The sequence below is a fragment of the Microtus oregoni genome, unplaced genomic scaffold, assembly GCF_018167655.1.
Source record: "Microtus oregoni isolate MIOR12 unplaced genomic scaffold, Mior012 000032F_ref0000030, whole genome shotgun sequence".
Taxonomy (NCBI): Eukaryota; Metazoa; Chordata; class Mammalia; order Rodentia; family Cricetidae; genus Microtus; species Microtus oregoni.
Genome location: NW_024543091.1, coordinates 4,957,470 through 4,968,512, shown reverse-complemented (window position 1 = coordinate 4,968,512; position 11,043 = coordinate 4,957,470). Strand labels below are relative to the sequence as shown.

Sequence of the window (11,043 nt, the reverse complement as noted above, 5' to 3'; positions counted from 1 at the left end):
TTAATTTTTTTAAAGATTATGAATGCCACTTTCTTATGGCATCTATCATTGAATTAAATAATTTTTACTGCCAATTTTATTTTTTAAAAGTCTCTTTACTTTCACTTAAGACCTTGAGCAACAATTTAAGATTTCTTTACACCCATTATCCTTTTATTTATTGAGAAAAGGGAAAAAAATAGTTTCTGCCTCCTCCCAGCCTCCCATTTCCCTCCCCCTCCTCCCACTCTTCTCCCCCTCCCCCCACTCCTCTACCCCTCCCTCTCCAGTCCAATGAGCAGTCAGGGTTCCCTGCCCTGTGGAAAGTCCAAGGTCCTCCCCCCTCCGTCCATATCTAGGAAGGTGAACATCCAAACTGGCTAGGCTCCCACAAAGCCAGCACATTAAGTAGGATCAAAACCCTTGCCATTGTCCTTCCTTGGCTTCTCATCAGCCCTCATTGTTCGCCATGTTCAGAGAGTCCGGTTTTATCCCATGCTTTTTCAGTCACAGTCCAGCTGGCCTTGGTGAGCTCCCAATAGATCAGCCCCACTGTCTCAGTGGGTAGGTGCACCCCTCGTGGTCCTGACTTCCTTGCTCGTGTTCTCCCTCCTTCTGCTCCTCATTGGGACCTTAGGAGCTCAGTCCAGTGCTCCAGTGTGGGTCTCTGTCTCTATCTCCATTCATCACCAGATGAAGGTTCTATGGTGATATGCAAGATATTCGTCAGTATTGCTATAGGATAGGGTCATTTCAGGTTCCCAAGGAACTAACTGGGGACATCGCCTTGGGATCCTGGGAGTCACTCTAGGTTCAAGTCTCTTGCCAACCCTAAGGTGGCTCCCTTAACTAAGAATTGTACTTCCTTGCTCCCCTATCCAACCTTCCTTTATCCCAATCCTCCTTTTTCCCCAAGTTCCCCCCATCCTCCCCTTCTCCCTTTTCTCTCCCCATCTCGCCTTAACCCCATCCCACCCCACCCCCAAGATCCCAATTTTCTCCCCAGCAATTTTGTCTACTTCCCATAGCCAAGAGGATAACTATATGTTTTTCCTTGGGTTCACCTTCTTATTTAGCTTCTTTAGGTTCACCAATTGTAGACTCCGTGACCCTTATGAGGTTCACCAATTATGAGTGAGTACATCCCGTGTTCATCTTTTTGGGTCTGGGTTACCTCACTCAGTATAGTGTTTTCTATTCCCATCCATTTGCATGCAAAATTCGAGAAGTCATTGTTTTTTACCGCAGCGTAGTACTCTAATGTGTATATATTCCACACTTTCTTCATCCATTCTTCCATTGAAGGGTATCTAGGTTGTTTCCAGGTTCTGGCTATTACAAATAATACTACTATGAACATAGTTGAACAAATGCTCTTGTCATATGATAGGGCATCTCTTGGGTATATTCCCAAGAGTGGTATTGCTGGGTCCAGGGGTAGGTTGATCCCGAATTTCCTGAGAAACCGAAACCCGAACACACTGAACCTGATAGAAGAGAAAGTGGGAAGTACCCTACAACAGATGGGCACAGGAGATCGCTTCCTATGTATAACCGCAGCAGCACAGACATTAAGGGCAACATTGAATAAATGGGACCTACTAAAACTGAGAAGCTTCTGTAAAGCAAAGGACACTGTCACCAAGACAAAAAGGCAACCTACTGACTGGGAGAAGATCTTTACCAACCCCGCAACAGACAAAGGTCTGATCTCCAAAATATATAGAGAACTCAGGAAACTAGACTTTTAAATGCTAATTAACCCAATTAAAAAATGGGGCACTGAACTGAACAGAGAATTCTCAACAGAAGAAGTTCAAATGGCCAAAAGACACTTAAGGTCATGCTCAACCTCCTTAGCGATCAGGGAAATGCAAATCAAAACATCTTTGAGATATCATCTTACACCTGTCAGAATGGCTAAAATCAAAAACTCCAATGATAGCCTTTGCTGGAGAGGCTGTGGAGGAAGGGGAACACTCATCCATTGCTGGTGGGAATGCAATCTTGTGCAACCATTATCCTTTTTTTAAAAAAATCACTTCTATTGAAAATTAGGTTTTTATATCTTCTGCTCACTTAAAGGGTTATATCCCAAAATAAATTGATAGGAAGAACAATTATGCTATTATGCACATATATAAATAGTTGTACTTAAAATTTCCTTTCAAAGTGTGCTAAGAAATTTACTTAAGTTATTTCTTAACTGCAAAGTTATTTGCCACACCACACGTTGTATTGAATTAACAATTATTCCTTGGCTAGGGAATTTTGTGAGGTTCTGAAATATAACAAATTATTCACTGCCGTAGTTTGAAGAATTGATGGCGTATGCTTGGAAGTATGTGTAATGGAAATGCCATTTCTTCAGTACAATCCCATCCTCCCTTCTTCAGGGTGCCTCATTAATACCCATAAATGTGGCTACTAAGGCATGAAAGGAAGCTGAAGACTGGCTAATCGTGAGAAGCAAAGCTTCCTGAGAGATAGAGTGGCATAAAAATTATCATCTCCAAATAATTTAGAACCAAATAATATCAAACCAGTGGACATTTGTTGAGCCTCTCCATCTTTCCCTTCCACGGTTCCCATATTTTCCTCCCTAAGGCAGACGGTCAGCAGCAGCCTTCCCTCGGGATTGATAGGCTCTAATGTTCTCAGTGCTGTCTTCAGACGTGCCTACTGCTGTTTGGTGTCAATCACATAAAACTGTGTACAGCTCTGCTCCACAGAGAAGCAAGAGGCAGCACCTTCCTTTCTGCCATTTCAGGGCAGCAAAATTGAGTGCCTCAGCCTCAACACTAAATACCAATTTCATTTCTAGTGCAAAAACCAATAAGGAAGCTTAGATTTCTCACAGAAGCCAGGTAGCATGTAATAAATTCTCCATGTCTTGACAAATGTTAACAGGATAATTTCACTTACTCACATTTTAAAAATTATGTAGTATAGATAAAAACCAAGACAAGAAACAACAATATCATTTAATTGTGCTATAGCATCTATATTATCAAAATATAACATTATTTAATTACAGTAGAAATTTGACTCTATATATGAGACAGAGAAAAGCAGAATAAAGCTATATAATGTGCAACCAGACTGTCTGAGCTCAGATTCTATGTCCACATCCTAAGTACATGGCCTTGGCATGTTTCTTACCACCCACATGTTGCATTTTCTTTGTGTAAAATGGGAGTGATAGTAGCTGCCTTCTAGTGTGCTTTCCTGGATCTGTATGGATTTGATACTGCTGGTTATTATTATGATTATTATGAAATAAGAGTCTCTCTATGAGCTCTCAGGGGAGGCATGATGATTAGCAGGCATCAAATGCTTTCATGGGATTTAGGCAGATGGCTCAGCAGTTAAAGTATTCAGCACAAGAGTAACAGGAACAAGTTCAGACCCCTAGAACACACTAACTGCCCAGTGGGCTCAGCAGCCACTTTCACCTCCAGCCTCAGAAGGCAGAGAAGGGGCCTCCTGAAGCAAGCTGGCTATCTTCTCACAGGACTGGTGAGCTCTGAATGTGATTGAGAGAAGTTGTCTCGAAGAAGAAGGTGGAAGAACAATCAAGGAAGATTTCCTTTATCAACCTCACTAACACACATACATGAACACCACACATGCACAGGCACACGCAAACACACACACACACACACACACACACACACAGAAAAAAACTTTTCCCACTACTAATTCTCTTTCTTTCTTACAAATGCTGATGTCAACAATATAAAATGCCAACCATCTTTTTTGTTTTTGAAGCTCCAAATTTCACCTATGGAAACCCAAGTTAATGAAGAATAATATTTCTATATCTCAAGAGATGTTTAAAAGGCTAAAAATTATAAGGTATGCACTCAATATTTTAAATTCCTAATGTTTTTAACCATTAAAAAGACTGTTTCTTGCTTATTTTCCAGCATATTAAACAAGTTACAAGAGCAATCAGGCTAAAATTTTTAAGAAATAATAAAAACATTTAAAAACTATTAAAAATATCTCCATGTGTCATCGAGCCCAGACCCCTCCCAGACTCCAGACTCTGGGTGAAAATTAAGAACACGTTAGCAATAGCACGCTGTAATAAATGGCAGTTATCGATAGTAAGACAAACCTAAGGGGCAGTGACAGCTACTTGAAAAGGCAAAGTCATTTCTCTTTTTTCCTTGCTCTATGTGTCTGACATTTCTTAAAATCCCTGACTTTATTCATGTGCCAAACAAACATCTTCATACAACTCCAGAGTCTAAATTAAAATGCTTGTGCATGTGTAAGGTTTAAACAAAGCTGATTTTCTTGATTCCTCAATTCTTTTCTTAAAATCCTTGATTCTCAGGCACCATCCTTAAAAGAAACACTGGTCACCAGTGCCACCTAGCGGCAGTTACCCGTTTTCAATTACGTCGCAGGCTGTTGGAATAGGTGCATTTCCGAAGGAAAATGAATCCCATACAGTGGGCTGCTGTGAGTCAGGTTCTGAAAACACCGGTTATTCATCTGCTATCGAGAAAAGTAATAAGGAGGGAAACTTCCCTGAGACTCATGAAGCTTCCTCTCAACTGTTACGGGAGCCTTAATCTTTCCAGTCTCTCCTGTCAATGGCTTTGATCTTGGCTGTTATTTCCTTTTATAGCATATAATCTCTCAGAATTACTTCAAATATAGCCAGCTCTATTTTTAAAACTACAAAGAGGGAATGAATTCTGCACGAGTTTCATTAGGTATTTCAGGATTAGACAGTGAACTTCATGTGAACACGTGCTCCTAGATTTTAACATTTTTTAAGTGTTAAAAAAAAATAAGCTACTCAGGTCCACCTCTCCTTTTATGACTCCAGCCACCAAATACCTGTTAGTCTGCATTTTCGTGGCAAAATCCTGGAGCAGAACTAGATTCCATAACCTTCTGAACATGTTTTCAGACAGTCTTTATGAAGGAGGAAAAGTAGCCCCAACTGATAATCAGAATTTTTACCTATTCCGCAGAATCTTATTTTCTTATGGTCATTACACCCACTTGATACGGTAACATTGACTGCCATCCCAAGTAATCAATAGGTTAGGCACAGAGACTGAGGTCAGAAGTTCAAGGCTGGCCTGGGCAACACAATAAAAGCTTGTCTCGGTTTAAAAAACCTCAACCTTTGAAATGGAATGATAGGTTTACTGCCCTTTCCCTTTCATCCTTGTCTTTTAAGCATGTTTATTTGCCCTGGGCTCACCACTTAGCACAATTAATTATCTATATAAGCAAGATTAGATGGTATTCTATGATGTCTCTCAAAAAGGAAAATTGCAAAGCCAACTTAATTCCAGATTTTTGTTAATAAAGATCAGGCTTTGTTACCCAGGAAATGTTGATATGAACAGAATTCAATATACATAACCAGAAAAGCCTGCTTTAGAAAGAAAGCATGGGGTCTCTTATTCAAAACACTGAGGAAGTTCCTAAACTATGAAACCTTTTCTTCCACGATAACCTCCTGACATGTTACCTTGCTTTCTGTACTCACAACTCAGTGACCTTGTGCCACAAGACAACAAAGTATAAAATGACTAACACGCTGTACCTCTCGCGCTATGTGATGAGCATGTGCAGCTGATGGAGGAAGGTCATTGGTTAAATAAAAAGAAACTGCTTGTCCCTCATTGGTTAGAAGATAGGTGGGAGGAGTAAACAGAACAGAATGCTGGGAGGAAGAGGAAGTGAGCTCAGACTCCACAGCTCTCCTCTCGGGAGCAGACGCCTCAGAGAGACGCATGCTCCCAGCTCCCAGGCAGACGCACGCGATGAAGCTCCAACCCAGGATGGACATAGGCTAGAATCTTCCCGGTAAGCGCACCTAGGGGCACTACACAGATGATTAGAAATGGGCTAAATTAATATGTGAGAATTAGCCTAGAAGAGGCTAGATAGAAATGGGCCAAGCAGTGATTAAATGAATACAGTTTGTGTGTTGTTATTTCGGGCATAAGCTAGCCAGGCAGCCGGGGTGCTGGGAACGCAGCCCCGCCGCCCTTATTACTACATGCAGTCATAAAAATTCTGCAACTTGTGTTTCATAGTCCACACATAAAGATGCAGTCTGTAGAAGCAGAGAAGGGATGCCCAAAACTAACTCACACTGGCAACCAGAACATTCTAACAGCATCCTGCGTTTTCTCAGTCATGAATAAGGGAGGCTGAACATGAAAGGAATGGTAGCTGGCCTGTTTAGTATTTTCTACACAAGTCATTGGTAGATAGGGAGAAGCAAAAATAAATAAATAAATAAATAAATAAATAAATAAATAACAAGAAATTGTACGTTATCCATGCTCATGCATGACACCAAGTTTCTTTATTCAAAGCAAGTTCTGTAGCCTCTCAGAACTGCTTGTGGCTGTGGGCACCCCAGTTATTCAGCCACAGACATAAGAATTTCCCTTTATTTGTGTGATCCTCACTGAACCATCATGAATCAGATACGTTCACTGGAATTTTGTACTCTTAGGGTCTTGCAATATTTAAATATCTGAATGTGATGTGGGGGAAAATGAAAGCATTGTTTGTTTCTTTGCTTGTGTCCCAGTTTTCTTTCTATAGCAACTTGAGGGATAGAGTTTATAACTATTATAGCTATTCTCAGTTGTCAACTTGATTACATCTGGAATTAACTAAAAATCCAAACCACTGGACACACTGGGAAGGGATTTTTTAGTTACTTGGATTATTTGGGGCAGAAAGTATCAAATTAAATCCAGATCATATGAGATAGGAAGACCAGCCTAAGATCAGGACCTTGCCTTCTAATGGCCATCTTTATAAATGACTGTTGTAGGAGTGGTGGGGCTGCGTCCCCGGCACCCGGCCGCCCACATGGCTAGCTTTAGCTTATGCCCCAAAATAATTACACGGAAACTGTATTCTTTTAAACACCGCTTGGCCCATTTCTATCTAGCCTCTTCTAGGCTAGCTCTCGCACCTGGATTAGCCCATTTCTAATAATCTGCTGTAGCCCATGAGCTGGCTTACCAGGAATGATCTTAACTTACATCTGCCTGGAGTGGGAGAACCATGGCGACTCCCTGACTCAGCTTCTTTTTCCCAGCATTCCGTTCTGTTTACTCCACCTACCTAAGGGTTGGCCTATCAAATGGGTCTAGGCAGTTTCTTTATTAATAAGAAATCACTCTTTGCAGACGCCGCTGTCCCCTCTCACCGCTTGCTGCAGCCATGGTCAACCCCACCATGTTCTTCGACATCACAGCCTATGGCGAGCCCTTGGGCCGTGTCTCCTTCGAGCTGTTTGCAGACAAAGTTCCAAAGACAGCAGAAAACTTTCATGCTCTGAGCACTGGAGAGAAAGGATTTGGATATAAGGGTTCTTCCTTTCACAGGATTATTCCAGGATTCATGTGCCAGGGTGGTGACTTCACACGCCATAATGGCACTGGTGGCAGATCCATCTACGGAGAAAAATTTGAGAATGAGAACTTCATCCTGAAGCATACAGTCCTGGCATCTTGTCCATGGCAAATGCTGATCCAAACACAAACGGTTCCCAGTTTTTTATCTGCACCACCAAGACTGAGTGGCTGGATGGCAAACATGTGGTCTTTGGGAAGGTGAAAGAAGGCATGAACATTGTGGAAGCCATGGAGCGTTTTGGGTCCAGGAATGGCAAGACCAGCAAGAAGATCACCATTTCCAACTGTGGACAACTCTAATTCTTTTGACTTGCGGGCTTCTTACCCACCAGACCATTCCTTCTGTAGCTCAGGAGAGCACCCCAGCCCCATCTGCTCGCAGTACCCTGTAATCTCTGCTCTTACTGAAGTTCTTTGGGTTCCATATTTTCCTCATTCCCCTTCAAGTCTAGCTGGATTGCAGAGTTAAGTTTATGATTATGAATAAAAACTAAGTAAGAAAAAAAATAAGAAATCACTCCCACATCAAATGACAAATGGAAAAAAGGTTTTGCTCCTTGCCTACTTGCCCTCACCCTCATTGGCAGGTCCATTCTTTCTCTGGTATTAGAACCTACTTCTTTGGCATCCCAATATATACTCAATACCAGCTGAGGACATTCAGCCTCATAGACTGAAAAATTACTGGATTTTTGGACTCTACATCAGAAAAAGCTGTTCTTGGAATAGCTGGACAACAGCCTATAAACCACTCTAATAAATTTATGTATGTATATGCACATGTGTATATATATGTGTGTATATATATGCATTCATCTATCAGTGCTGATCCTCTAGAGAACACTGACTAATATAGCTTTATCTCGTTTTATAGCTTACAGTTCATCATAAACAGACACTGGGGCAGGAGGTCAAGGCTGGGACCTGGAGGCAGGAACTGAAGCAGAGACATGGAGAAACTACTTATTAGTATCTTCATCGTGGCTTGCAAAACTTTCTTTCTTATACAGCCAAGGACCACCTGCACCACACAGAATGGGCTAGGCAATCCCACATCAATTGTTAATCATAAAAATACACCAAAGTCTTGCCCACAGGCCAGTATGATGGAAGTGTTTTCTCAATTGAGGTTCCTTCTTCCCAAATGATGCTAGCTGATGTCAAAATAAAAATTAAAGAAACTAAAGAAAGAAAACCTCACCAACACAGTTTGTTTGTTTGTTTGTTTGTTCGTTTGTTTGTTTGTGACAAGGCACCATCACCTCCCAGCCTAGCTTCACAATTGCTACACCACCACACCTGGGGCACCCTGTGTCTCCTCTACTCTTGTTCCTTTTCCATTGCCCCTCCATATTGCACTCATATAACTTCAATTCAAAGACAAGATTATAAATATATTAAAGACAATGTTAGAATAACATTAAGACAATTACAGGACCCATCTTAGCACAAGTCCCTTTGTGACTCTGGATGAAGCAGCTAGATTGACTAACCCAAAGGTCCGTCACATCTAATACTTCCTATTACTTCGTAATGAACTTAATTCAGCTTTTGAATTACAAGTTTTAACTTTTACTTTCAGAAACATAACACGTAATAAATATCTATATGCTAATAAAACTAAGTATGAATTAATAAAGTAGCACAATACACATACTAATAAAAAAACTTATCAGGTTTCTGTTCACTTAATATGGCAGAGCACACATTTATCTCCTTTTGGGCTGGGGCATCATTAGCATAATAATATTACTTTTATTAACTTATAACTTGCCAGCTACAAATAATCAAGTGTGGACACTGTAAGTAAATAAACAGATTTGGTAAAATCAAAAGAAAGAATTTACAAACACTTCGAGCACACATTTATTCATGAAGTTCAAACCAGGAAATAGTAAAACAGGGCAAAGGAAATCCAAGGGCTGCCTGGCTACAGTGACAGGTATAGCATTTGTTATATACATATTTATAATAAATATATATCATAATCCATGACCATATGACCTATTTCATCTGTAATGAATAATTGTCAATAAGATACTGCATTCATAAAATAAACATAACACACTATAAAGAAAAACTTTCAGATAAGAAGAAAAGCTTTTGGATATTAGATATTATTGTCAAAATAAATCTAATGGGAAATGTGTAGAATATAGCTAAAGAAATCTCAACTACAGAAAGGAAGCCTTAAATAGAAAAAATGTCAAAGATTCAGAGGACTATTCTAAGATGTTTATATCCAAATAATGCAGAAGAACAGAAGAAGGAGGGAAAGGCATTCACAGCAGGGCTAACAGACATATCTATCCCTTCAGGGATGTGCGGGCTTCAGATTTAAAGGAATCAGTCTATGCTAGGAAGGGTACGCAGCCTGGAAAACTCCACATCTCTGAGAACACAGAAAGGATCCAACAGACAGCTGAAAAGACAGTTCACCTGCAAAACAGTAAAAGCCAGAGGCATTCATCCTCTTGTCAAGTCATAGGAAGTAAAAAGTCAGTGAAGAAAAACCTTCTGGTTTCCAAAATTACTTTTAACCCAGGTTCCTATAGGCAGCCTTATAGGTACTGATGGGATTCTAATAAAGATATTTTTAACATGCAAGGATTCAAGTTTATCTTAAGTGCACCATGTCTTAGCGTTAGAAATGCATTACAAGAAAATGGGATAATGTTCTATGAAAACAAGGACGGAAGGTATTGGGTCCCGAAACAGTGATTCCAATCCCAAAGAGGAATGGATTGAAATTCCTGAGTGATAGCCATGCAGTTGTACTTGGAAGTGCTCTAGAGGACTGGAATCAGAAGATAGGCGGTGAAATTCCCATCAGCAAGAGAAGATGAAAACAAACACAATAGATACGAGTTGGATTTAGAAGTTGATGATAAAGCAAAGGCACTTGGTGAAATGTAAGAATGAAAAGTTGCCAGCATGGCACCTCACCAGGAACAACTGTACTGCTGGCGTGTTACTTGGGTGCACAATGAGAAGTACAAATGTGTGCCTACATGAGTCCAGATTGCCAGGAATTAGCAGTTCAGGAAGAGTTCAATGGGTACAAGATGTCCTGGGTGAACCTGTCACATAAAAACATGGAAGGCAGAGTGCATGGGGACCGGGAAACCCAGGCATCATCACGAGCTAACAGAGATAATTATGGACTCTTGAGACTCTTACAAGATGGACCAATGTCTTTTGCTAATTGAATAGCTTCCATTGTGATTATCATTTCCCTCCTGACTACCTGTGAAAGGAAAGGAAGGAAAGAAGCTTGGGGATGAAGAATACAGATTGTGGTGTCGCTATGAAAACAGTCTCAGAGGGTGACAGAGTAAAACCTGTCCTTTACTGAGTCCCATGATGAGCATTGGTGGCTGGTAACTAGAATCCCAGTCACACTTAGTCATTAGTTAAAGGTGCCCACAGGGAGTGCAGCACCTCTGTTCAGTGCTTTAACCCATCTCAGGCACTGCAGCTTGCATTGCCAACTGACTGCACTTCTTGCTGGAGAAGCATCCTCAAAAAGATTTTTTTTTTTTGAGTGACACAGCACAGTTCTTCCAATATATACAACACAGAACCCTAAGGACAGAACCACAAGACTATATCCAATTATAGTCTGAAACTTATTTTTACTGTAATA

General features: G+C 40.6%; 1 pseudogene; it reads left to right on the top strand.

Moving 5' to 3' along the window:
- The first annotated feature begins 7,203 nt into the window (after window positions 1-7,203).
- LOC121465948 lies at window positions 7,204-7,736 on the top strand (annotated as a pseudogene).
- The last annotated feature ends 3,307 nt before the right edge of the window (window positions 7,737-11,043 follow it).